The sequence below is a fragment of the Anas platyrhynchos genome, chromosome 2 (genome assembly GCF_047663525.1).
Source record: "Anas platyrhynchos isolate ZD024472 breed Pekin duck chromosome 2, IASCAAS_PekinDuck_T2T, whole genome shotgun sequence".
NCBI lineage: Eukaryota > Metazoa > Chordata > Aves > Anseriformes > Anatidae > Anas > Anas platyrhynchos.
This window is the reverse complement of record NC_092588.1, coordinates 59,813,422-59,827,410: the sequence shown is the minus strand read 5'-3', so window position 1 is coordinate 59,827,410 and position 13,989 is coordinate 59,813,422. Positions and strand designations below refer to the sequence as shown.

Below are 13,989 nucleotides of genomic sequence, written 5' to 3'. Positions count from 1 at the left end.
TGATTTGTTCAAAGGCTTGTCGTTGTTCAGGGCCCCATTCAAACTCATTCTTCTTACGGGTTACTTGGTAGAGCGGGTTTACAATCAGACTGTAATTTGGGATGTGCATTCTCCAAAACCCCACAACACCTAGGAAAGTCTGTGTTTCTTTTTTGTTAGTTGGTGGAGACATAGCTGTTATTTTGTTGATCACATCCATTGGGATTTGACGACGTCCATCTTGCCATTTTATTCCTAAAAACTGGATCTCTCGTGCAGGTCCTTTGACTTTATTCTGTTTTATGGCAAAACCGGCTTTCAGAAGGATTTGGACTATTTTCTTCCCTTTTTCGAAAACTTCCTCTGCTGTGTCACCCCACACAATAATGTCATCGATGTACTGCAGGTGTTCAGGAGCTTCCCCCTGCTCTAGCGCAGACTGGATCAGCCCATGGCAAATGGTAGGGCTGTGTTTCCACCCCTGGGGCAGCCTATTCCAAGTATATTGGACTCCCCTCCAAGTGAAGGCAAATTGTGGCCTGCACTCTGCTGCTAGAGGGATGGAGAAAAATGCATTAGCGATATCAATTGTGGCGTACCACTTGGCTGCCCTCGATTCAAGTTCATACTGAAGTTCCAGCATGTCCGGCACTGCAGCACTCAGTGGTGGCGTGACTTCGTTCAGGCCACGATAGTCCACTGTTAGTCTCCACTCGCCATTAGACTTTCGCACTGGCCATATGGGACTATTGAAAGGTGAATGGGTCTTGCTGATCACTCCTTGGCTCTCCAATTGACGAATTAGCTTATGGATGGGAATCAGGGAGTCTCGGTTAGTGCGATATTGCCGCCGGTGCACAGTTGTGGTAGCGATTGGCACTTGCTGTTCTTCGACCCTCAGCAACCCCACAACAGAGGGGTCCTCTGAGAGACCAGGCAAGGTAGATAATTGTTTAATGCCCTCTGTCTCTAAGGCAGCTATACCAAAAGCCCACCGGAACCCTTTTGGGTCCTTGCAATATCCTCTTCTAAGATAGTCTATGCCAAGGATACATGGAGCATCCGGGCCAGTCACAATACGGTGCTTTTCCCACTCATTCCCAGTCAGACTCACTTCAGCCTCCAATACAGTCAACTGCTGAGATCCTCCTGTCACTCCACAAATATAGATGGGCTCTGGTCCTTTATAGCTCGATGGCATTATAGTACATTGTGCACCGGTGTCTACTAAAGCCTTATACTTCTGTGCGTGTGATGTGCCAGGCCATCGAATCCACACAGTCCAATAAACTCGATTGTCCCTTTCCTCCCCCTGGCTGGAGGCAGGGCCCCCCTAATCCTGGTCAGAATCTTCTTCGTTTCTGTGTTTGAAGGATTGTCTGCTGGAAGTTGGAGCAGCAAACTTTTCGGAGAATCCTTTTTTCCTGATTGTTTTCTTTTGCAACTCACGTACCCGTGCCTCTAGGGTCGCGGTAGATTTTCCATCCCATTTTCTCATGTCCTCTCCATGGTCTCGTAAGTAAAACCACAGGGTGGCACGGGGTGAGTACCCACCATATCGTCTTCCTTGTGTGGGTGAACGCCTACCCCTGACAGCTGAGACACTGCTTTGTACAGGTGCGGAGGAGAATAATCTCTCTTCAAGTTGGTGAACCTTTTCAGAAAGTTTCTCCCAAGTGTTCTCTTTTGGTCGGTGGGCACTGGTTGGTTCAGGTGGGGAGGACAATAGATTCTCTTCAAGTTGGTGAACCTTTTCAGAAAGTTTCTCCACAGCTGAGACGCAGGCCTGTAAGGAAGAGGAGAGACTTTCTTCGTACTGCCGGAGTTGTTTAGCCGCTTCATCCACTGTGGGTTCCTCATCCTCTTTCCAGGCCATTATTGCCAATGAACTGGCATATGATGATGGTGCACTCCGTACAAACTTCCGCCACATGGGTCGTGTACACTTGACTTCATCTGGATCTTTGGATGTTTGTCTGAGGTCTGGATCCTCATAAATCACTTCCCGTACGGCTAATTCCCTCAGGTACTGGATTCCCTTCTCCATAGTGGTCCACTTGCCTGGTAGACATAAAATATCTTCCTTGAAGGGATACCTTTCCCTCACAGCTGAGAGGAGACGCCTCCAGAGGCTGGTGGATTGTGCTCCATCTGCAATTGCTTTGTCAATGCCGGCGTCTCGAGCAAGGGATCCCAACCGTCTGGCTTCCCTGCCGTCTAATTCCACACAATTGGCTCCAGAGTCCCAGCACCGGAGCAGCCAGGTGACAAGCTGCTCACCTATACAGCGACCAAAATCTTTTCGCACATCTCGTAGCTCGCGCTCGTTTAGGCTTCGGGTAGTTACTGTTGCTTTTTCGGCATCCTCATCTTCCTCCTCCTGAATCCTTGATGGCCCAGCGTCGTCATCATCTTCGTCATCTCTATACTTAGTTTTGGCAGAAGCCTTACCTGGATTGGCAGAAGACTCTCTGCGTTCTAAACGACTTGAATTTCTATACCATATTTTCACCTTCTCTACAGGGGCAGCTTGCACTGCTACTGCTCGTTTCTCTGACTTTGTTACAGGGTCTGGCACAGGGGTTGGAATGCCCTCTGCAGGGTCAACTTGCACTGCTACAGCTCGTTTCTCTGACCCCGTTACAGGGATTGGAATACCCTCTGCAGGATCAACTTGCACTGCTACAGCTCGTTTCTCTGACACGGCCACAGGAGCTGGAGCAGTTGCAGGAACCGGAGCTGTAGCGGCTACAGGAGCTGGAGCTGGAGCGGCTTCAGGAGCTGGAGCTGGAGCAGCTTCAGGAGCTGGGACTGGAGCAGTTGCAGGAACTGGGACTGGAGTAGCGGCAGGAGCTGGAGCTGGAGCGGTTGCAGGAGCTGGAGCTGGAGCGGCTGCAGGAGCTGGGATTGGAGTAGCGGCAGGAGCTGGAGCTGGAGCAGTTGCAGGAGCTGGAGCTGGAGCGGCTGCAGGAGCTGGGATTGGAGTAGCGGCAGGAGCTGGAGCTGGAGCAGCTTCAGGAGCTGTAATTGGGGCGGCTGCAGGAACTGGAGCTGGAGTGACTGCAGGAGCTGGAACTGGAGTGACTGCAGGAACCGGAGCTGGAGCGGCTGCAGGAACCGGATCTGGAGTGGCTGCAGGAGCTGGGACTAGAGTGGCTGCAGGAACCGGATCTGGAGCGGCTGCAGGAACCGGATCTGGAGTGGCTGCCGAGTCCACCGTAGGGGTCACAGTGGCCGTTGGATCTGTCACAGGGCTTGGAGTGGCCGCAGGGTCTGTCACTAAGTTGATAGCAGTATCAATGGCAGCTCGATAGGCATGAGCCAGGCCCCAGCACGTTACAATGATTTGTGTTACTTTGGAACTGCCAGCATCATGACACCTTTTTTTCAAGCATTCTGCCAGTTTTTGAGGATTTTGCCATTGCTCAGGGGTGAATTTCCAACACACTGGGGGTGCCAACTGCTCTAGATGCCTGCCCATATCCACCCATACTCCCTGCCACCCACAACTATCCTGCCTCCGGGCAGATCTCCAGATGAGCTCCCCAAGTAGTTGTTTAACTTTAAGCAGAATCTGAAGTGCATTCATGAGGCAGAACAACAAGACTATGGTATTCCGAGTATCCCAATAATATTCAATATCTTGGAGAGCTATTTTGACAAGCTCAGGGGATAAGAGGGTGGTGAAGGAGGAAGGCAGATATTTTGAGGGAGAAGGCAGAGTGATCCAGGAGGATACAGGGGTGGTGAAGGAGAAAGGGAGAGTAATCAAGTAAGAAAAATTATCTTCCCCTTTTCCCTCCACAGACTGACTCTCTAATGGAGAAAAACAATAGGTATAATTGCTAATAGTTCCCAAGATACTGTTTCCAAAGTACAGAGTCCACGATGTTACTGAGTATGAATACCAAGTTAGAGTCATGACCAGATATCTTATCGTCTCATAAGCCATTGCTATAATACTCAGTACCATAATGATCTGAAACCAGGGCCCAGAGAGGATAAACAACACGACAGAGAGAAAATACGGAAAATAATGTACTATAATACTCAATTTGGAAAACAGGCGCAGCAGAGTTGAGATTAAAGCAATCAGCATCATGACAAGTGACTATTAAGCAGGTCTAATCCTTACACCAATTTTAGTTTAACACACTCTGATCAGATCTGCCGTTATCTCAACCTTTCGGGCCCCACGTTGGGCGCCAAAAAGGCTGTCGTGGTTTAACCCGGCCGGCAGCTAAACACCACGCAGCCGTTCGCTCACCCTCCCCCCTCCCTCTCTGGGACGGGGGAGAGAAATGGAGAGTGAAGCCCGTGAGTTGAGATAAAGACAGTTTAATAAGACAGGAAAATAATAATAACAAAATAATAATAACAATAATAATAATAATGATACAATGGTGATAATACGAAAGTAATAGTATGTACAAACAAGTGATGCACAATGCAATTGCTCACCACCCGCTGACCGATGCCCAGCCTAACCCCGAGCAGTCCGGCCCCCTCCCCCCGGCTAGCCACCCCTATATATTGTTTAGCATGACGTCAGATGGTATGGAATACCCCTTTGGCTAGTTTGGGTCACCTGTCCTGGGTCTGTCCCCTCCCAGCTCTTACTGCACCCCCAGCCTGCCCGTTGGCAGGACAGAGCAAAAGGCTGAGATGTCCTTGGCTTAGTATAAGCACTGCTCTGCAACAATTAAAGCATCGGGGTGTTATCAGCACTCTTCTCATCCTAAGCCAAAACACAGCATTCCACCAGCTACTAGGAAGAAAATTAATTCTGTGCTAACTGAAACCAGGACAATGGGCTTCCCATAGAACTTCAAGAACTGCTCCAATAATGGGTCTGTACCATGAGGTCAATACTTTGGGAACACACTACTCCAAAATCGGTCCCCCATGTGTGCCAGACCCCCTGCTCCTGCATGGGATCCTCTCCGTAGGCTGCAGCTCCAGCCTGAGGCCTTCTCCTGTAGGTGCTCTCCATGGGCTGCAGCCTCCTCCAGGCCACATCCACCTGCTCCACCGGGGGCGCCTCCACAGGGTGCAGCGTGGAGATCTGCTCCATGTGGGACCCGTGGGCTGCAGGGGGACAGTCTGCTCCTCCAGGGGCCTCTCCACAGGCCGCAGGGGAACTGCTGCTGCGTACCTGCCCTCCTGCACTGAACTGGGGGTCTGGGGCTTGACTGCAGTTAGCTGTCAAAAGTAGTTACTCTTCTTTCCCACAGGTGATAGAACTGTGTTTCCCTGCTTCTTGAACCTCCTTTACCTACTACAGGAATGTTTACTGCACACCAGAATTAGGTGATGGGTTATTTTCAGATATTTGCTGTTTGTGACACTGCACGATTTTACAAAGCTTTCACTAATAATACTGTTAGATTTCTATTTTGAAAATTATCAATTATTTTTAATTTCCCATTAAACATGGAATTCTAATGCTTTGAATGGTGTTTTTTGTTTGTTTGTTTGTTTGTTTTCCTGGTTTAAACCTTTAAATATTCTTTATTCCCCCCCCCCCCCCCCACCACCACTTAATTATATACAATCAGTTGTCTGCTCGTTACAGATTTTCAGTAAGCCATGGTAAGAATCTTGACTCCACTGGTATTAAGTGAAGGAAAAGGATTTGACAAGTCTAGATATGAAATGAATGGTGACTTTCCTCTGAAAATATGTCAAATTAAAGCAGGTGAGGTGAGGAAAACAGCTACAGTATGTCAACTTTTACAGGCTTTGATTTATTTTTAATGATGCAGTGCACTTTAGGAAGCCTGAAGATTTGCTCATTCACAGCCCAGGTCTCATGGTGTGCTGTATTGTTCAGGTACTTCTTCTAAGTTGGGTGCAAGATGGTGTCATGACCTAGAACTCCTGTAAATAGCAATTACCTCTTTGGAAAAAGAATGATTATAGTTTAGTTGAATGTCAGCAAACTATTCACTCCTCTCTCTTCCTCCCTTCTGAAACTTATTTATATTCCTTAACCACACATCCTTCCAAAGTTTTTCTATGGCCAATTCTCTTGATGTTTTATTTATTTATTTATGTCTGATGGGTCACATAGAAAAATGTGAAAATATAAGACATTAGTAACTATTATATAAAAAATGGATACTTTCATGTTCAAGCTAAAAAATGGTGCTTGCAAAAGAAAAAAATAAATGTTTAAATACTTAATCAAAAGGATTTCATTAAAAAAAATAAATATGATGGAACCAAAAAAAAAAAAAAAAAAACAAAACCAAAAAAAAAACACGGTGATTCATATGTACTTCCTATTGACCAAATGAAAATCTTGGTATTCAGGTATTTAGGTATTGAAAATGAGAACACAGATAATTCAGCCAGGAAATGCATGGATTTTTATTTTTTTGGGTGGAGAAAACAAATATAATAAAACTCATCCATTTCAATGTCATGAAATAATTTATTACCAGAAATGTAAATTGGACAAGAATCTGGCTTAAGAACAGATTACTTTTAGTTACACCAAAAGGAAAAAGAAGTAGGAAAAACATTCTTCAGGATCTCCAAAAATAAAATATCTCAATACTGATATTTTGAAACATTCTAATTAATGACCTCAACAAAAAAATTAGAGTGTTCCGGTGAAATTTGCAGAAGATCATATTACAGAAAGCCTTAGTATTAAGAATAAACTGAGTGACCTTGAGAATTTCAGTAATGAATTGAGTATTCCTAGTTCAGGACTTTTCATTTAAGGCCAAAACTAATATTTCTGTTGTAAAGTGAGAGATCAAAGTAGAAAAAGGAGAACCCAGTATCCCAATTGACAATGATTAAGCAGTGATCAGAATACCTCCCTGAATACATAGATTTTTATGTGGTCATTAGGGATTAATATGAATCACCGTTGGTGAGACCTCATTAGAGGTGTAAGTAAGGTAATGATATTCAGGATTCTGTTACTAATGCTAAATAAAAATAAATAAATAAAAATAATCTGCAACAGGAACCAGAAAGCTTTCAGGAGAGCAGTGATTCCGTGTGATTTGTGTTCACCTTTCCTGCAGCAGGGACACACCTCATAGAGCCAAGGTAGAGACTGACAGAAGGGGACACAGAATCTCACTTACAATACAATTAAGTTTATTATTATTGTTGGTTTTTTGTTTTGTTTTATTTTCTCATTATCTAAAGAGATACAGTACTGCCTGGGAGTTACAAAATCAAATCAAGCAACTTGTGGAATTCCTGTAATCTCACACCTGATAGGCATGATGGTGTACCCCAGTCTGAGGATCTCATTGCCAGGCTCTGATAGGAATACATGTAAGTAGATAAGAGATAAATTGAAAAATAACTGGTATGAATTAGCATGACTGTCAGGAGTGTAAGGCAGAAGGATGTGTTGGGGTGCCATGTGAAGCATCAGATCATCACAGGAATGGGCTAGGGGGAGTACATCAGTCCACACCTCAGATGCAATAGTAAGAAAATTGCTGGGAAGTACCTAAAACAGGAGACGTACATGGAAGAGACTGAAAAAAAAAAACAAAAACAAAAAAGTGAATAAATGCATGTAGGCTAGGAAAGACAGAAAGCATGCATCTCTCCATTCAAGACTTTTAGTTAGAAATCTTTAGAAATGCTAGTTAAATTAATTGTTCAGTGAAATGATTATTGGACAACAGAAATTCCTGTGGAGTCAGGCACTTCTAACTGCTTTAAACAAGTAGCTTAAGATCTGTGCACAAATTAAATTATTCAGTATCTGAAAAGATGAACACATTATGACAAATAGTATTAGTGAGATATGATAGCTGCAACACAGTCATTCTCTAAATAACATAGTAAGGATTATCACGTTTCATTCAAAGCAGTATACATGTCATGGTATATAAGAAGCTTAAATAATCACAGCATAGAAAGCGAGAGTAAAAACAGCTGCACAGTTAGTGTTACATGAACATCTCTGAGATCATTTTTCTCTACTGAAACCATATCTGATCTTATTTTAGTGCTGTTTTCCTATGTGTTCCTGTCTAAAAAGATCTCGTGTTTGAAGATATATGAAGATTTGATGTCTTGAATAGAGAAACATAACTTAAGCAGAAGAAACTGTATACCTTAAGGAGCAAAGAACTTACACTGGAGAGCATCTTAATTGTGGGTAAGTCATAGCCAATGTATCTTAATTAAGGTCTTTTATCCACCTCTCAGCTGTGATTTGCAATAAGGAAGAAAATACATCACTTGGGCAAGTGAGCTGTTTAACTCTATGCTTCAGCATAAGCTACTATTCTCAGTAACTGCAGCATGGAGCAGAGCTAACTTTGTAATACATATTACTGACTCTTCTCTGTCATCAAACTGAAGAACAAATGCAGATTCAGTGCAGCTACTGATAAAAACCAACCAAACGCACAAACAAAACACACATATCTTTTAAAGAGAAAATTAAAATAATCAACAAAATCTCTTTTTAGAGTTGAGGAGGAAGGAGTTGCTGCTTACCAAAACAGTGAGTCAAATCATTGATAATTGCATCAGAAAAGAGAAGAAGGTTATTTGAAGTGTGGAGCTTTACTTCAGAGCAACCTAGATCTTATCATAGAATCATAGAATGATTCGGGTTGGAAGGGACCTTAAAGATCATCTAGTTCCAACCCCCCTGCCATACACAAGGAGGCCACCCACTAAGTCAGGTTTCCAGTCAGGTTTCCCTGACTTTGTTGTTGTTGTTGTTGTTGTTGTTGTTGTTGTTGTTCTTTCTTATTTCTTTGTTTTTAACTTTTTCATGATTATGTATCTTTTAAAGAGAGGAGTGACTGGGTAAACTGTATCACTTGTGAACAGAGGGGACTTGCCCTTCTGTATTGAGCAGTCAAGCAGGATGAAAAAACTTTGAGATGTAGCAAGTAGGAAATTCACAACATGGAGCTGCAAGCTTGCAGCTCAAGCAGAGGAATTGACAGCAGAATGGAGCAGTAAACCTTAGAGCTAATGAAAAGGACTGTCTGAGGGACAACAGGGAACTGCAGCACTGTTTAGCTCAGCTCAAAAAGTAATACAGTTATGTAAAACTAAGCCTGGGAGCAAACATCTGCCTGAAAGATCCCGATAGGCAGCTAAAGCAGGTACAGATCTTCTCTACTTTTATTCTCTCAAACCTGCTAACTTCAACTTTTTTTTTTTCTAAGTTTTCCTTTATGTTTATTTTATTTTATTTTATTTTATTTTATTTTATTTTATTTTATTTTATTTTATTTTATTTTATTTTATTTTATTTTATTTTATTTTATTTATTATTTCATTTTAGAAGCATTCCAGTATTCTTTAGAGCATACAGAATTAGGAAAAGGTCTAGACATATTCAACTCATAGTTGTAGCTGACTCAAGGTCCCATTCTCTAGGGTTAATGAACTTTGATTAACACAATTTGCCCTGAAGGCAACTCTGTTCAGCATTCCTACCAGTCTTCACTGAAACATCAGTCATCAAATAATGTTGCTGCAGCCCAGATACAAAAGTGCACAGAAGGCACCAGGAGCCTTCACAATGTGTGACCAATAAGGTATTGTCAGAGTTCCATAAAGACACTTTGATAAACCATAAGAATGAATTAGTGCCAAATCAGACCTATAGAATAAAAGACAAAAGAAGCTGCAAGTGACTTTGTCATTTCCACAGCTTGCCATGTCAGAGTTTTGTACATGTCAGAGCCCAAGAGATTGGTTCCAAAATAACAGATTTCATTATCAGATGTAGTTTCTGTAGGTTTCTTTGAAAAATCGTCACTTCATGTACATAATATATGATTACATAAAAGCATCTGTGGTGCTACACTGGACTACAGATTAATTTCCTGCTTTGCCAAAAACTTCCTTTATAGCTTTAAGTAAGTGATATTAAGCCAATGTATTGAAAGATATCTGGATGTCTGCCTACTCTTGAACTGATTAGGAGATAGACACATAATTTTGCATCTTATCTTATCTTAGTGCCCATCTTTTATATAAAATGTATTTTTTTATCTAGATTACTTCTGAATGTACCAAACTGTTATAGTCAAATGAATTTTCAGAAACATCTATTCAAACAAACAAACAAAAAACCACACAACAAACCATACAGCATCACAGAGAAATCTGTAGCTCCTTTACACTTTGTGCATTCATTTAACCAGTTGCATAATCTAAATACAGAATTAGAAGCCATTCTCAGCTAAATTTACCTTTAGTAGTTCACAGAGGGAAAAAAAAATATTCAAAATTATTCAGGCTTTTAAAACTGAATAATTACATCTTAAAATCTACCTGCAGATAATTTGAAAGCAGAATATTGACACAATATTGAAACCAAGTCAACCCACTGACTTTATGGTATAATACAAGAAGATACTTTTCTTTGATGCAATTTTATTTGTAAAATTTTCATGAGCTTTGACTTCTGTATTTTTTCATTTCTTTTCAAAATAAGGAATTTAAATTTACTTTTCTTCTTTTTTTTTTTTTTTCTGCAAAAATTGTCTTCATCCAGTAAATTTTGTTGTACATTTTTTTACATTTTTGACTAGGCAAATGTTGATTTTTTTTTTTTATTATCTCTTTTGCAATAATTTAAAATTATCTCAGACTTATACAACTGAGATGATTTTCAACAATGAAAAGAGATAATCTTCAATCTTAGAACATCTCTGTGTTTATTTTTTTTACTTTATTTTTATTATTTTTTTAATGGTGGCACTTTTAAACTTATGTATTATACTGTTGAGCCATTTGCTTGATACCATTGTAATGGCATTAGGTGTCTCTTTCTACCATCATAAAAATGTCTTAGCTTGGAATTCTGCTGGTAGAAGTGAGAAGATTGTTTGTAATTCCAGACATGACCAGAAACCTATCATATTTAGTGACTGAGACCAGAAACCTATCGTATTTAGTGACTGAGTCACAGTTATCTGTGACAATGAGATAGTCATGGTGTTTTTTGTTACAATCTTTTAGTTTTATTATTTTGCTTTTCCTTCCCAGTTCTGCAAAGCTGACATTGGCTTGTTCTGTGTTTGTCTATGATGTTTTTTTTGTTTGTTTGTTTTTTTTGTTTTGTTTTGTTTTGTTTTGTTTTGTTTTGTTTTCATACAGTACTTGATTTGGAAACCAACAATCCAAGTGTCTGTAGTACAGGTTAAATATTTACAGACACTGACCAACAACTATCAGAAATACTGGTGCTTTTTTTTTGAGCCCAAAATGTGTAATACTAAATCCATATTGTAAGCAATAACTGAAGTGTTGACATCAGTCCTTCAGTTTGTCATAATTTGTCCACTGTCACTTTGAGCTCTTCTGATGACTGAAGTAACAAATAAGCTGTCTCTTCTCCAGTTGATTTTGTTCCTTAGGGAAGAACTTGTCCTTTAGTCTCATTTAAAACACCTTAATCTGTTGCCAAACTAATGTTCGAGCACCTAGTTTTGCACTTGGTAGATTCCTTTTTCTTATACACTGTTTAGTACAAATCTGTATAACTGAGGTTAGACTATATGTCTGTATTGTATTTTTCACTGAACCACAAATATTTCTCACACTGAAGTTCTCTCAGAAATATTATTTTAAATGAAAGCTCATTTCCACAGCAGAAAAAAACTTAAACCAAAGTGCAAAATCATGTCTCAGTTTTGTAACAGTAGTTATAATTTGCTAAAGATTGTATGGTGAATGGTGTGCAGATTTTCAATGATGTAAGGTTATAAAATGATTTACATTATGTAAAAGTAGAATGGACTATCCATATCCCTATCCCCTTTCCCCCTCTCTCTCTTTCCTTTTCTCCTACTAGGCAAGATGATGAGTTTTCATCAGTTTTTTCCTCCAGTCATTTTGTTCCTGACCTACATCTTGTTAGTAAAGATTTTAGTTAATATGATAGATTTATACCACTCTTCAAGGTCTTAGCTTTAGGAAAAGATGCAAGCTTTTTGTTTTCATTCTTTCATTCTCTTCTCTCTCAAAGATGGATCCATCTTGTAAAACTTAAGAAAGTCTGTTTATTCAACTTCCATTATGTAGTGTTTCTGTGATGAGTAAAAAATTAAGAACTATCATATCAAGAAGAGAAAAAATAAAAATCAATATTTGGTTCAGCAGCAGTACAAAATGTTTAAATTCCTTTCATTTTTTAAAATGTGCCTACAAACAGTAGTTATAATTTGCTAAAGATTGTATGGTGAATGGTGTGCAGATTTTCAATGATGTAAGGTTATAAAATGATTTTACATTATGTAAAACTAGAATGGACTATTGTGATTAGATTTTTTGTCTTACTTGACTTTTGGATAATAAAAACCAAAGATTTCCCTTGGATTTTAAACTTTCATCATATCAAATTGAGTGTAGCTTTCTCTTTTTTCTTTTTAATAAATAAATACTTTAGAAATTAAATACGAGAATGATGACCTAGTATTGCTAAAGGTAACTTGTGGATCTTCTAGTAGATTTGCTAAGTAGCTTTCTGGTAATCATGAAGATCAATGCTAGCCATAAAGATGCAAACCTACTTTTCATCTAAACTAGCTGTGTGTGCTCTTATCATTGAATCAGAATGGTTTGGGTTGGAAAGGACATTAAAGGTCATCCAGTTCCAACCTCTGTGCCAAGGCAAGGGACAATTTCCATTAGATCAGGTTGCTCAAAACCCCATCCAACCTGGCCTTGAACACTTCCAGGGGTGGGACATCCACAGCTTCTCTAGACAACCCATTCCAGTGCCTCACCACCCTCAGAGTAAAGAATTTCGTCCTTCTGTCTAAACTAAACTGACTCTCTTTTAGTTTAAAGCCATTACTCCTTGCTCTTTCACCACACTCCCTGATAAAGAGTCTCTCCACAGCTTCTCTGTAGCTCCCCTTTAGGTATTGGAAGGCTGCTATTAGCTCTCCCTGGAGCTTTTTCTTCTCCAGGCTGAACAACCCCAGCTGTTTTCCTGTCAGCCTGTCTTCATAGAAGAGGTGCTCCATCATCCTTGTGGCCCTCCTCTGGACTCCTAAGTGGGATGGATGATCAGGAACTTGGGTGTGCAAGTCTTCTTCTCCATTCTCCCCAGTACTGATGGTGACAAGAACAGAAGTATAGCATCCATTAAAACGTGTCTCCATGGCTACTGTCATCACCAAAATTTCGGGTTCCTTTGCAACAGGAAGTCTTGCATAGTACCAGAGCTGGCAGGACTTATTGATCAGGCTTTAAACTAGATTCGACGGGGAAGGGGGATATCATCATGGATGCTGGAGATAAGGTACGGGATGACATGCCAACCCACTCGCACCAGCTGAACACCACAGCTGGCAAAGGATTCCCAGAACCTAGAGAGGGAACACAGGTTAACAAGAGAGCTACCATAGGCCCACATCGTTGAGTTATAGTTGCTCTATCCAGAAACACAGAAGTACTGGGAGCCCAACTCGAATGCCTCTATACATGTGCAAGTTGAGAGCCTATGGGTAAGGATTAAAGGGCAGGCCAACAGGGATGACTTTGTGTTGGGTGTTTACTACAGGCCACCAGATCAGGAAGAGGAAGTGGATGAGGCCTTCCACAGGCAGCTGCAAGTTGCCTGATGTTTGCATGCTCTGGTTCTTATGGAGGACATTAAACACCCTGATATTTGCTTGGAAGACAACACAGCTCAGAATAAACAGTCCAGGAGGTTACTACAGAACATTGTGGATAACTTCCTGATGCAGGTGATAGATGAGACAACAAGGAGAGGGGCGCTGCTGGACGTGGTACTAACAAACAGAGATGGTCTAGTTGGAAATGTGAAGGTTGAGGGTAGTCTCGGCTGCAGTGATCACGACATGTTGGAGTTCAAGATCCTGCAAGGAGAAAGCAGGGCAAGAAGTAGGACCACAACCCTGGATTTAAAGAGAAATAACTTTGACCTCTCCAGGGACCTAACTGGAGGAATTCCCTGGGACAGGGCCCTAGAGGGAAAGGGGGCCCAGGAGAGCTGGCTAATATTCAAGTACCACTTCC

At 41.1% G+C, this 13,989-nt stretch overlaps 1 long non-coding RNA gene across 2 annotated transcripts in view; it reads left to right on the top strand.

Annotated features, from left to right (window-relative positions):
• The first annotated feature begins 7,777 nt into the window (after positions 1–7,777).
• Positions 7,778–13,989, top strand: part of LOC110351368 (uncharacterized) — a 50,694-nt gene continuing 44,482 nt past the window's right edge. The window contains exon 1 of one of the 2 annotated variants that reach the window (XR_003495592.3): positions 7,778–8,122. This is a non-coding gene — a long non-coding RNA (uncharacterized lncRNA). The remainder of the gene's footprint in view (positions 8,123–13,989) is intronic. The other variant, XR_011807213.1, reaches the window with a different exon arrangement.